We start from the raw sequence: 14,060 nt of genomic DNA, 5'->3' as shown, positions 1-14,060 counted from the left end.
GTTCTTGAGTGCTCCAAGGAAACCACTCTTACCAGATTCCTAAGAGAGGCCTCAGAGCCCCAAGCTTTCCCCAGGACCTTGGGTAGGACAGTGTCCTCACTCTTCCTGGTGCACACATCTGGTCACACCTTCTCAGCCTGGTTTGTCATCCCTGGCCCAGTGGTCTGGAGCTCCTTCCTTTCTCCCAGGGCTGCCAAGGGCACAGCTTTGGTCCCCCTTGGTTTTCCAGTGTCCCAGGGAATTTTTTAAAGGCTGCCTGGAAGAGGCACTATTTTCAGCAGTACCAAAGGAACCAACTACCTTTGGAAAGCAGCCTTGTGAGTCTTCTTTTGGGGAGGGGGGCTTTAAGGGAAGCAATTCTCCTTGGCTCTCTCAAATCACCCTATGTGGGTGGCCATCTGCTCAGCTGAGGAGCTGTCCCTCTAGGTAACCTGAACATTCTTCCCACAGCAGTTCTTGATCACCCCTAACAGCCTGGGGTAGGGGACAAAACCTGGCTAAAATAGGATTTTAGATGGTGATAAACACTATGGAAAATCGAGCCGGGTAGAGGTAGCAGGGATAGGACCTCAAACACTGTTTCCGCTGAGAAATTCTGGGTCTAAAGCTCTCCCTCTGCTGGGTTCGTGTTAAGCCTCAGGCACTGGCAGTAGGAAGCTGGTCAGGGCACTGCGTGTGTGCAGGGACAGCTGGTGGGTGTGGTGACGGGGGCTGCAAAAGCTTGTACCCCAGCTACGCTCTCACTGGCCTCCGCCAGGGAACAAAACTGACCAACTCTGAGCACCCTGGTCTGTCCTGAGGCCAAAGCAGACAGCTGGGTCTCCAGAGGAGTTCAGGGGTACGGACTGCCTGGCAAGGCCTCAGAGGTCTTCAGGGTGCTGCCATGGAAAGTCCAATACCCCTTGCTGGGCTTTCCGCACTTGACCATGGCCTTGAATGAGTCAGACACTGACCACCTGCACCTCAAGGGGCTCTCATACCCTTCTGGTCCCTCCTCCTGGAGCCTCCAGGTATTTTCTTCTTACATGGGGTTAGGGAGAAGGATGAAAAACTCCCATTTTCCACCAAATTTAGCAATTTCTCTTCCTGTGGAGACTTGTTTTTGATCAGTGACCCCTTCCTGTGAACCTTCTGTATATTCAGGATAAGGCCAGCTCTCTGAGGGAGGCCAAGATGGGTGTGTGGTCACTTCCCAGACAGAATGGACAGCCCACATGGGGAGCTCATACACAGAAGCTCACAGAGCCCTTTGGACCACTCACTCATAAAGTCATGCACACTCTTTTGTCCCCATGTGACAGATGAGGAAACCATGGCCCAGAAAAGCAAGTTATCTGCCCTCAATCCGTGGCTGCCCCCCATGAAAGGGTAAGGAGGGAGAGGAGGCAGAGAAGAGTCAAGCTCCCAATAAGATTTTCTGGAGGGCTGGGTAGGACCCCGGTGCAGATGGGACAGGGTCCCCTGCCTCCCAGGACAGGGCAAAGCTGGGCATGTAACCCATCTCCCTCTGCTTCTCCCTGGTCTGAAAGTGGAGATCCACAAGAAGTGGATCCGGGGTGGGGCACCTGGGTGGCTCAGTCATTAGCGCCTGCTTTTGGCTCAGGTCCTGATCCCAGAGTCCTCGGATCAAGCCCTGCATTGGGCTCCCTGCTCAGCCAGAAGCTGGCTTCTCCCTCTCCCATTCCCGATGCTTGTGTTCCCTTCCTCACTTTGTCTCTCTCTACCAAATAAATATAATCTTAAAAAAAAAAAAAAAAAAGAAGTAGACCTGGGGAAACCCTTGCTGTCTGGAAAGGCACACTAGCATTATGGATGTGCTTGCCGACTGCCCCAAGTGGGTAAGGAGGTCAAGGACCCTCTGAGGTAGTAGGCACCTTTTGGGTCCTACCTTTCAGAGGACCCTCTTTCTCCACCAAGGGCAGAGGTCCATCAGCTGCAAATGGAGCTCTGTCATTTCAGGTTCATTTCTTCTGGTCTGCTGAGTACCTCCTGCGAGCCAGGCACTACCTCCAGAGCAGTGAGCCCAACAGGTGCCTGCTCTCCTGTGGTCCTGTGGCGGACAAGGAGCTGGCTCTCTCCCCCAGGAGCTACCGGACCCGATTTTCTTTCTTCTTGGTGGGACCCTCTCCTGACCTCCCCCTTCCAGGGGAAGAACCTCAAGGGATGAGGGGAGAAGAAATGAACCCCTGCTGAGTCAGAGGCCCAGCAAAACTGGAGAACCAACCATCTGGTTCTAGGAGACTGGCTTGAAGTTCAGATACATCATTTTCTCCCAGCAAATTATTGAACTTCTTTGAGTCCCTTTTTTGTTCATTTGTCAATGGAATAAGACCCACTGCCTCACTGGCTTATGGGGGAGAGAAGGAGTGAAATCAGAGATGTGTCCATGTTAGTTCTCTGATTTGCAAACCTCCCTCGTCTGTTCTCTCCCGTCCTGCGCGGGCAGGGGCACCGTCTAACTCCAACCCAGCAGATGCGTCCAGGCCCCTGACGGGCTGCAGGAGAGCCATGCTCTCTCCTGCGCAGGGCTGGGGTTTGGGGGCGCCCAAGGATGCCAAGGCAGGGCAGAAGCCCGGATTTCCCACTGCAGCAGGGCCCAGACGGCCGCCCCGACAGAGGCCGCCCCCTCACCCGCACCCCTCCTGCCGAGGCCGGCTCTCCCTCATGCATCTGGCCAGAGGCGGCGGGAGACGCGAATGTAAACATCCCTCCAAAAATCGCCAACTCCGCAGTCCCCAGCGCAGGACTCTGTGAAGGGGCTGCGGGGACGAGGAGGGACGCAAACGCTCAGGGGAGTGAGAAATGGAACTACCGAGAAGACCGGCATCCCCCGTGTCGGCGGAGACCCCGCGCGCCCGCCCAGGCTCCGCACCGGCCCCCCGCGGGACAGGACCCCGGGCCGGGGAGTGCGGGGCCACGAGTGCCGGTCGCTCCGCCCGATGCGCGGCCATTCCGGCGCCAACTTCCCGAGAGCGGCCCTCGGGGCGGCCCTCGGGCGGCGGGCAGCGTGGGGACGGCGGGGTGCGCGTGGACCCCCAGCCGCGGAGGACGCGCGCGGAGCCGGCCAGGAGTCCCGCCCTCGGTTACCTGGCTTACGAGGGTCGCCGGCGGCCGGCGAGGGGCGCAGGGGCGCGGCACGGGCCGGCCGGACACCGGGACACTCCTCCGGGGTCGCGGCGGCCCTCAGACATGCGGGCGCTGCACCTGGCCCGGCCGGTCGGCGCGCCTCCCCGCGGGTCCCGCCCCCGGTGCCCTCCCGCGCAGGGCGGGGCGGGGCGCGTCGGCCCCGGGGGAGGAGCCGAGGGCAGGGGGCACCCCCTCCCGGCGCCTGCCAGCACCCAACCGCGTGCCCCCGACGCCTGACTCGGTGACCTCCAGGGCGGCGCCCACCATTCGCCTGCCGGAGATGCCACCCAAGCGCTGTGCCTGGTGGAGTCGCGAGGGGCGCATAGGCCCCCCCACCCCTTGGACCCTTTCACGTGCTTCACGTCCACCCCTACTCCTGGGGGCCAAGGTCTGGGAGCCTGCCCTTCAGAAGAATGCACCGGGTGGAGCACGGGAAAGGAAAAAAAAACAACTGGGTACCCGCAGCCCCACCCCACCACGTCCTTTCCCCAACCCGGGCTGTTCTTGGCCTTGGCGTCAGCTCCACTGGCTCTCTCCGGAATGCCCTTGCCCCGGGGGAGCTTTGCCACCCTCTGCCTTTCCTCAGGACTCCATTTCCCTGATCTGGAAGGTGCTGGGCCTGGACGCCTGCCACTTAGTGGACACAGCGACAAGAGTTGAAGGGACACAGGGGACAATGAAGAAACAGCCCTCCAGCCTGTGAGGCTGCTCCCAGGTGCTGAAGGAGCAGGTTGCTGCTATTTCCTGCCTGCTCCCACCCGACCTCCCGAGGAATTCTGGAACATGCACCCTTTGGACAAAACTTCCAGACTGAGATGGAGGTTGTCCTTCCTTGCCCGCCCAGGCCTTCTGGGTTCTTTCTGCTAACTGCCTTGCCATGTTTGTTAAATGTGCAGACACAGTGGAAGGAGCACAGGACCAGGAGTCCTGAAGCTTCCATTTAGGTCTGTGACCTTAGACAAGTCTGTATCCCTTTCTGAACCTGTTTCCCCACTTGCTGTGAGTTAATTATCTCTAAGGCCCTTTTTATGGATCCTGAGTCGTGCTATGGGGCGTCTTGCTGAGGTTTCCTTGTAGCTGTAAAGCAGTGTGTGTATGTGCGTGTGTCTCAGTCTAATCAGCCTGTCCTGTCAGAGGTAATTCTCCGAGGGAAGTGAGGTGGCCACGCAAACAGGCAGCCCGCCTGTGCAAACCAGAGCTTGACAAGAACGGTCAGCACAGAGGGAACAGGTCCCAGTCCAGCTTTTGCTGAATTCAGAGTGGCCTTGGACAAGTCCCTTGTTAATAATCCCGGCTTTGCCTTCCCAAGGGTTTGGGGGATTAAATGACATATGAGATGTGAAGAAGGGGAAGGCAAGGTGCGGCGCTATGTGCTTTCTGATGTCATCTTTTGATGCCTGTGACAGTGATGGGCTTCTGAGGCAGAATAGGCAGAACAGGGTGTCCCGCTTTCAAAGTCTAGGGCTGGTCGCACCCCCCCCCCCCCCCCCTTGCAGAAGCTGTGGCGCACACAGAGCGGTCACACAGCCCACCACCAGCATCCCCCGCCAAAGCAAACAGGGGCCACCTGTGCCCACTGCAGGCTTCTCTGTGTGCACCTTAGGACCCAAAGGGCAAAGATTAAGGGGCTTCCGAAGCCAGAAGGAGGGTGCTCAGATTAATTGATCAGCCCGTCTTGACCTGGTTGGCAGGTGCGGCAGCTCCCCCATCCCACCTCTGGGGCAGGAAGATTAAAGCCCAGCTGAATGGTGAAACAGGACCCCCTGAAGAAGGATGTGGAGCAAGGAGGGCAGCTGTGGATGCACACAGGGAGGGCAGAGCCGGGTGATGGGGGAATGGGGAGCGCTTTGGACCACATGGAGAATTTATGGAGTATTGGGTTCAACTCCCCCACTTCACACGGGAGGAAACGGAGACCCAGAGAGGAAGAGTGACGTACCCAAGGTCACACAGGGAGCAAAGGATTCGGAGCTAGAACTAGAACCAGGACTTGAGAACTCTGTAGAGTGTCTGGGCCCCCTGTGCAGCCTAAAAGGACAGGAAGCATGGGAAGGACTGGGAATGTTCTAGGAGGAGCATGCGAGCCCAGGAGAAGGAGCTGAGCCAAGGTACAAAGTTGGGAGCAGAGGGGAGGGTGCTACAGTCCCAGGGAGGGTCTGCAAAGCAACGCTGGGAGCTGCAGACCTTGGAGGATTTTGAGGCCACACCCATTGGGAGATACCCAAATCTCCCAGGGAGGTGGCAGAGGACATGTCAGAGAAGGCAGTGAAGTGACACGGAAAGAGCACCAGGAGTCAGGCAGCCTGTGTCAAGATGGCCTTGAGCAGCTGGTTCTCCTCTCTGACCCTTGGTTTCTTATCTGTAGAGTGGGATCCAAAGCTCTTTCCTTGCAGGGCTATCACGGTGACCACAGAACACTTTTGGAAGTGCTCTGTGAACTTAGGAGCACTGAGTGAATTTAACACAGGTTTTGTTGTTTCTTTTCCAGGGCCTCAGTAAAAGTGTGGACCTGCCCCATGCTGGGCTGGGCACTGCCTCTCTTCGTGGCAAGGAGAGATGGACCGTGAAAGGGGGGTTCATCTGCAAGTGGTTAGAGGCTAGAGGGAGGGCAGGGGGAAAAGGAAGGTGTCACTCAGAAATGTCAGTTCTCCTTGGGACACTTTTACAACAATTCCCTTTTTGGAGGACATTCCCTCCCCATCCATATGACTTTCTCCCTCTTGCCCTCCCTGGCACCTGGGTGTGCCTGGCACCCCATGTCAGAGGTACTTTTCCCAAAAAGGAGCTTATTCCTTGGGGTCTGGCCAGCTCCTCCTGGAGGAGCCCAGCAGGTCTGTCCTCTTTGTCCATATGACCTTGTCAGACAGCAGGAATCATGCACCCGCACATCACAGTGGGACTCGGGTGCACCCAACCCTCACTTTGCCCCCAGGTCGTGTCCCTCCTTTTGGGTCCCTGTGATGGAATCTTCAGGCCAGGGTCACTGCTTCACTTTGCAGATGAGAAAACTGAGGCTGGGAGAGGAGCCAGCACTGCCCTACAGTGCGTCTGACAAAGCTTTCTCTTTGCCTCATCAGGGCCGGAAGTAGGCTCAAGTCCATGGGAGAAGAAGTGGCCGCTCAGGGAGAGTTTGTGGTTGATGGGAGCTTCTCGAAGAGCTTCCCTTTGGGCCGCTGTGTTCAGACATTGGTCTCCTAGGGTGACTGAAAAAAATCACCACAGGTGCAATGGCTTAAAACTGCAGAAACGTACTCTCTCACTGTCCTGGAGGCTAGAAGTCTCAGATCCCAGTGTCTGCAGGGACACAACCCTTTGGAAATTTCCATACGACCCCAAGTCCTTGTCTCTTTCAGCTTCTGGGGGCTCTGGGAGGTTCTGGGCTTGCGGTGGCCTGGCTCCAATCACACAGCCTTCTCCTCTGTGTCACTCTGTGTTCTCTCTTATTTGCACAAGGACTCCAGTCACTGGCTTCAAGAGGATCCCATGTCAAGATCCTTAACTTAATGACACCTGCTAAGACACTTTTCTCTAAATCAATTCATAGTCACAGGGACTGGAGGCTAGGACATGGCATTATCTTTTTAAGGGACACCATTCAACCCAATACTGTGTCTTTCCTCCCCCTGGGGACACCTCGTGATCCCTCAATTTCCCACCACATCTCAGCTGCCTGGGAGACACCCCACCTGGTTGTCTAAGAAGGAGACAGGAGGCTGGGGTGGTAAGTTGCGGGACTCCCCTTCCTTTGACTTCCCATCCCAACACCTCCCAGCCTGGTCATGGCTATTTCAACAGCACCCTTTGTGCCTCTTTCTCTAACACCTCTCCCTCGTGGGGTACCTATGGGAAAGACACCGCTCTAGGAGGGTGTGCTCACCACCCGCTGTGCCTCAGCCACTCTGCAGATGCCCGGGGCTTGACAGCCCTTTGTCAAGGAGCTGTGGGGCGTCACAGAGCTTTGCATTCCCTACGGAGATCCCAGCCCCCACCTCCCTACCTGGCAGACCCTGCCCAGGTGTGGATGCAGTCCTTGGAGCAGGATGGGGTAGATGGAACATGAAGGGCTGGCCCCTGAATGGTGTGTGTGGAGGAGAAGATGCTGAGAGGGGAGGAGGGTGATGCCCCCCCTTCCTTGTCTGGGACCCAACATGGCCAGCGCCAGGCCACAGGACCATGCTTAGGGCCTGGCCCCTGGCCTCCCCAGGGAAAGACCACGAGAGCCTGTCCTCTGGGGTACCTGGAGGTTGTCCCAGTCTGCCCTGTGCCAGCTGGGTTTCTCAGGGCCAGTATCCATCAAGAACAAGAGAATCTGGAAGGGCCTTCAGGGTCATTTGACCTAAGGAGTAAAGATGCTCATGGAGAAGAAGCAGAGATGCCATGAGAGGACCTAGCAGACCACTAGGGTCTCTCGTGTGAGCTTTGTAGGTCAAAGCAGATCTGCACAGCGGCCGAGGGTCCACGATCCCGCATACAAGGGACTCAGGCAGCACCCCGTTTGCAGGGGGAGAGCTGCAGGACCGCATCGGTAGAGGAGGGCACCTGTCTATTTGGGGGCGGGTTTCTTTGGGGGAAGGGCACACGTGGAGATGACAAAGGGAATGTAGGCCCCCTCCTCCCGCAAACACCATCCCAACTCACAGCAACCTCTGTTTTCTCCTCGTGGCTTCACATAGCCTCCGTACTTGCATCCAAAAACGCCCCACCAAGAAAATGCAATATCTAACCCAGTGGTACTCCATCCTGGTGAGACGTCAGCACAAGCCACCCGTTCCACCCAAATCTCTGGAGGTGGCGACCTGGATCTTCTCGAAAGTTCCCCAGGTGGTTCTGGGAAGCAGACAGCATGGAGACCCGGAGGTAGTCTGACTCTGGGGGCTGCCTGACTCTGGGTGTGTCCAAGAGCCGAAGCCCCGTCTGTGTCCTTATCATCCTGCCCGCAGTGCCCTGGGTTGGGCCCAGCACACCGCAAATAGTCATCCAGATACGGGGAGCCTGCCCAGCCGGCTCCAGAGCTGAGCCATGGCAGACAGACGTGCCCCAGCAGAGACTGCTGCTATGCTTCCTGCCTGGATTGGGGGGCCATCCATGCACATGCCTCAGCGCTTCCCTAGGCTTCTCCTTCTCCTGTACCCCTGAGCCCCACACACCAGGTGTGGACACAGCACCTGTTAGAGGGGAGTCAAGCTCTCGCAGAGGAGTGCTGGGGTGCAGATTGGGTGTCAGGAGCAGGGGAGCGCTCTTCCCCGCAGCCCCTGGTTATCTGCTCTCAGCCTGAGGCTGCAGCCTCCCTTCCAGGACTAACTGCCCTCAAGGACTGTTCCCCTCACCCCAGCAAAGGTTGACTGCCCCCTTGAACCCAGAGACCCTCCCCTCCCTGACCCCTAGCTCTCTCTCAGCCCCCAGGCACCAGCTGTCTGCAAGCTCCAGGCAAAACCTGGACTCCGCTCTCTTCCCAGAGCTACCAGAAAACTCCTCACTTTGAACGTGGCAGTCCCACACCTGAGGCTGTATCCTAAGGGAATAATCCTCAGACACTGAAAAAGCTCTTGGAACAAAGTTTTGGCATTTTATCTAAAAACAGTGAACTTGAAGTCACCTAAGCGTCCAGCCCCAGCGCTCTGGTGAGCAGCAGCACGCCCACCGTAAGAGCTAATTGTGAGGACGATTGCAACACGGGGGATCGCTAAAGATCCAGTGTTGAGTGCGAAATTGCCCTGGGCAGGAGTCCAGCTGTACGTAGGCATGACCAAGGACTGGAGGGGAGCTGGGTGGCGAGGAGGAAAGAAGAAAACTGAAAGGTTTCGGACTACGGGTGATTCTTTGATTCCTGAGATAGAATATTGTTTGTGCAATAAACATTTGGCTGAATATATAATAATAGTAATTATTATTAGTCCCTTGTTCAGGGAAGGCTGTTGAATACACCTATTCAAACTCAGGTATAAATGAGCACAGGTCCCTGTGTGGGCTGCTTCTGTGGGATATTTGCATTTGAAAGAAGCTAAGGTTTCAGACACATAGTGGCATTCAGGCCTGGTTGTAGAGGTATTTTATAGGCAAGGTAAGGCCTTGATTGAAGTCCCCACCTGTAAAGGAGCCCCTCCTCCAAATGCTCCTTCAGGCGCCCACCTGCTGGGGCTTGCAGGTAACCCGGCCTCTGAGCCTTGCTTGCCTGGCGCGTTCTTTGGTACAATACTAAGGATATCTGTGGGGTCAGACAGGGACACTCTGACCCACTGCTGTGGATCCACTAGCTAGGAAAAGGCAGGGCCGAGATCTGAACCCAAGTGGGGTTCAGCTAAGGACAAGGGCCTCCTCCTTTCTGGCTTTGGGTCTTTCCTCTGAGATGGAGAGGGGACAGGTGCTATCCAGAGCCTTCTCAGTGGCGTTCTGGGTGGTCACTTCTATCAGCAGGACCGGGACAGGGTGCTGACCACAGGGAGGAGGGGGGCTGGCGCTGGGCCTGAGGCTTTCTTAAAATCTGGGTGTGGACCTTTTGAAGTTGTGTTCTCAGGAAAGGCAGCAGGAAGCTTGCTGTGTTCTCTGTCCCCACCCAGCTGTCAGAGGTGGGAGGCGGAAGTGCTCCCCTGCTGACCTCCTGGGGCCTGGCCGGCTGGGCAGGGCAACTCCTAATGGCCCCTGAGCCCTGTGATGTACACCAGTCAGCCTGGGCGTGGAAGGACAGAATTACACAAAACCTTTAGTGGGAAGGGAACCTTCGCTTTGACAAGAGGATTGAGAGTGACGATCACAACCCATGTTTGCCAAGCTTTCACGACAGTCAGGTGCTGTAAGCTCGAGAGACAGCAGATCTCCTTGAATGCTCACTGAAGCCCTGTGTCACTGTCCCTGTTTCAGAGATTGGAAAGTTGAGGCAGTGACTTGAACAAGATCACATGGCAGGGACTCAACTTAGGACTGGTGCAAAGTTTGTGCTCTCAACAATTGTGCCTGTCTGTCCGACCGTCCTTCCTTCCTTTCTGATTTTATTTATTTATTTGAGAAAGAGAGAGAGAGAGAGAGCAGGGGCAGAGGAGAGGGAAAAGCAGGCTCCCCACTGAGCAGGAAGCCCGATGCGGGGTTTGATCCTGGGACCCTGAGATCATAACCTGAGCCGAAGGCAGACATTTAACTGACTGAGCTACCCAAGTGCCTCCCCCGTCTGCCTTTCTTAATAATCAGAGGATACATTTTGATTTCTGAAACTTAAATACATAATGATTTCTTCTGGAACATGTCTGCTCTGAAGTTCACCACAGTATATATCTACAGCTACTGTCCAAAATATGACTCCTATTCCCATGAGCCAGCAGACCTCAAGCCTTTCCCAGGATCAAGCCTTTGAGAAACAGTCCACTTATGGGAAATATGGAGTACTTGCTGTCACTCTCACCCATTAGAATACTGGGAGCAGAGTGATCTATTAGCCATTCTAGGAACAGGAAGATACTAAAAGGGCAAGTGGGTGGCCTGAGTGGCTCCATGACATAAAGGCTAAATTTGTAATAGATTGCCATCTGCCCTGCTGTCCTCCTCAAAAATGGTTGTGCAACTCTTTTCACTATGGTTTCTGACCTGTTTTCTAGAAAGTCCCTTTGGCTCTAGTCTGTGTCATACCTAGCCTACATGGTTTGTTTTGTTTATCTTTTAAAGATCCAAGTGCAATGTCTTTCTTTCAGTACACAGATCTGGCCGAGCCAAGTGGACTGACCTGGCCTCCAATGAAAGCGGCTGGGCCTGAGAATGTGCCGGAACCCGTGGTCACATCCTCCTCACTAATAGATAACTCTGAGCCATAGCTCAGTTTGAGAATGCTCCTGAAATCCCTGCTAAATATTTTAGCATGGGGAGGGAGCTACTAAAGAGAGGGAGAATATCATGGAGGGCTGTGTAAATATTTAATTTAGCACCAAGCTGGTATCCTCCATTATAGCACGCTAATGTCTTTATCAAATATTCCTGAATCTAACCGAGGACAAACAGCCCTCTCCTAGGCACGCCTCAAATCCCAGGCAGAAGACACCAGGCAGAGCCTCTTCTGATCACTCCCGGCACCCGCGTTACCCTTCGCCTCCCTGGCACGTCCTGATCTCCAAGGGCCAAGGAAGAGCAGGGACAGATTGCATCATCCCTGAGTGTGGATAGGGGAAACTGAGGCTTAAAGGCTCAGGGAGGCTGGTAAGTGAGCTTAGATTTCCTCCCCCCCAGATCCTGAGCATTTTCTACTCCACCTTGGGGTCCACAGGGAGGCCCACAGGCCCACTGGGGCCCCATGACTCCTCCCTTCTCTGAGTTCAGTTCTGCTGCAGTGAATGACCAAGGGGTACCAGCAAATTATCCAAAATAAAGGGCCAAGGAAAACCCAAAGCCTAATTCAGCCCAGGGCTGTCAGGCCTGGGAGTGGCAGGGCCTGGGGAACAAGGCTAATCCTGGGCCACCCACGGTCTGAGTCAGCGCCCACTCTGCCCCTGCCCGCCTGGCTGGCTCTGGCTCCCCATTTGACCTCTTCCCTAGCGGGGGCAACCCCACCTTCATTTACCAGGCCAGGGCAGGGAACTTCATGCCTTCTCTGCAGTTTTCTCAACAACCTGGGAAAGCTGCTGCAATCATGCCACATTGCACATAGAGTAACTGAGGAGGCGCAGAGTTCCTGCATCTCAGTGGGCGCCTGGCTGAGTCAGCGCTTGAGCCCAAAGGGCATGTTCTCTTGGTGGCCCCAGACACCAGACCCACCAGTGGACACCCCGTATTCCCCCACAGCTGAACATTGGGTTGCTGGTCTGCCAGCCCCAATGTTTGCCAAGTGCTGCCACCTGGCTGCATTCTGGCTGGCAGAGCCTCACTTCGGAGCCTCACCTGCCCAACGCACCTGCACTTGAATTAAAGGAGTAATGTACGCCGGGACGTGGATGGGTCTCGCCCCCCTGGGACCAGGTCAGATGCTTGTCAGAGGGCCAGTGCTCACAGGATGGAGAGGAGGGAGGCTTCCTCTGGTCCCTGGTTTCTTTCTGCATTCGCTCATTCTTTCTGCAAACCCTTGCTGAGCACCTGTTCTGGGAGGGATGCTGTGGTAGGCTGAATAACAGTCCTTCGGAGATGCTCCCAGATCCTGGGAATATGGTACCTTACATGGTAAAAAGAAATTTGCAGATGTGGGGCGCTTGGGTGGTTCAGCGGGATGAAGCCTCTGCCTTCGGCTTGGGTCATGGTCCCAGGGTCGTGGGATCGAGCCCCACATCGGGCTCTCGGCTCGGCAGGGAGTCTGCTTCCTCCTCTCTCTCTGCCTGCCTCTCTGCCTGCTTGCGATCCCTCTCTGTCAAATAAATAAATAAAATCTTAAAAAAAAAATTTGCAGATGTGATGAAGTCAAGAATATTGAGATGGGCAGATGGTCCTGGATTTTCAGAGTGGGCTCCTTGTAATCACAAGTGTTCTTAGAAGAGGGAGAGAGGAGGGTCATAGATCAAAGTGTGACGATGGAAGTAGAGGTCAGAGAGATGCAGCTATGAGCCAAGGAATGTGGGCAGCTTTTATACACCAGAAAAGGCAAAGAGTTGGATTCTCCCCTGGAATGTCCAGAAGGAACACATCCATACCAGCACCTTGATTTTACCTTAGTGAAACTCTTAGGGCTCATCCAGAGCCCTAAGATAATAAATTCAGGTTGTTTTAAGCCACTGTGTTTGGGGTAATTTGTTATAGCTGCAATAGGAAATTAGTACAGATACCAAGATAAATGAGATGTGGTCCCTAACCTTGAGGAGACCTTTATGGGGCCATGCAGAATCCCCTCGAGGACTTGTTAAACACAGGTACTGGTTTTCTGATACAGTAGGTCTAGGGCAGAGGCTGAGAATTTGCATTCTAACTAGCTCCCAGGAGATGCTGAGGTCACTGGCTGGGACCATACTTTAAGAAAGGCTTGTGTAGAGGAGTGGTTCTCAAGTTTTCATGTGCATTCAACTGTCCCAGGGACCTTGTAACATGCAGGTTCTGAAGATCATTCCTTTATGTATTTGTTGCCATGTTTATTACCCGAACCCTCTGCTAGAATATTAGGTCTGGGAAGGCAGTTCCTTTGCTGCTATTGCCAGAGCAGTGCCTGGCAATAGACATGTAATAAACATCTGCTGAATGGCTGGGTGAATGAGCAAGGGTTTGGAGCTTGCCTGAACTGTTTAGGTCAGACACTGTGATGTGGCGTCCTGGGTGCCGTTGCTGATGGCACAGAGTGATTGAAATGCCATAAGGAGAGAAAGAAGATCAGGAAGCAAAAGGGGTGGAAGGGTCCCTAAGGACCCCATCGTAGGAGAGGGGCAGCAGGAGTATCCATGAGGGAGGCTGAGGTAGGAGGAGCAAGTGGAGGAGAGGGGAGAGTGAGGACACAGTCAGGAAGGAGGGGTATTGCCCGAGGGAAGGGAAGTCAGGAGCTTCTAGAGCTCGGAGTGGAAAAGGGCTTCTGGACAAGGCCATAGGGAGTTTTAAGTAAAACTCCATTCTCGGGAGCTAGGGTGGCATCTTCAATGGGAAGGCATAAGGATTCACATATGCATCCATTATTTTCTCTTTTATTAGACAATTTATAAAAGCAATGTGTATATTGAGAAATATTTTGAAGAATTCTGAGAAGTGTAAAGGAAAAACTGAAATCCCTGTAATTGCCACACCCTGAAATAAGACTTATGTGTTTATATATTTCAGGGTTTTTAAAAAAATATTTTATTTATTTATTTGAGAGAGAGAATGACTGGGGAGGTGGGGCAGAGGGAGAGGGAGGAGCAGGCTCTCTGCTCAGCAGAGAGCTTGATCCCAGAACCCTAGGATCATGACCTGAGCCGAAGGCAGTCTCTTAACCAACTGAGTCACCCAGGTGCCCCTATGTGTTTCAGTTTTTATTTAATATATGTGTAGGGGCCACCTGGGTTGCTCAGTCG

General features: G+C 54.6%; 1 protein-coding gene across 1 annotated transcript in view; it reads right to left on the bottom strand.

Moving 5' to 3' along the window:
* Window positions 1–3,466, bottom strand: part of LOC131999567 (membrane progestin receptor gamma) — a 75,203-nt gene extending 71,737 nt beyond the window's left edge. Inside the window, exon 1 of the mRNA XM_059372372.1 lies at window positions 3,088–3,466. The gene's annotated coding sequence lies outside the window, so the exon portion shown is untranslated. The remainder of the gene's footprint in view (window positions 1–3,087) is intronic.
* Between the last annotated feature and the right edge of the window lie 10,594 nt (window positions 3,467–14,060).

This window comes from Mustela nigripes, chromosome 13 (assembly GCF_022355385.1).
Source record: "Mustela nigripes isolate SB6536 chromosome 13, MUSNIG.SB6536, whole genome shotgun sequence".
Taxonomy (NCBI): Eukaryota; Metazoa; Chordata; class Mammalia; order Carnivora; family Mustelidae; genus Mustela; species Mustela nigripes.
The sequence above is the reverse complement of the archived record's forward strand: the minus strand, read 5'-3'. Positions and strand labels throughout refer to the sequence as shown.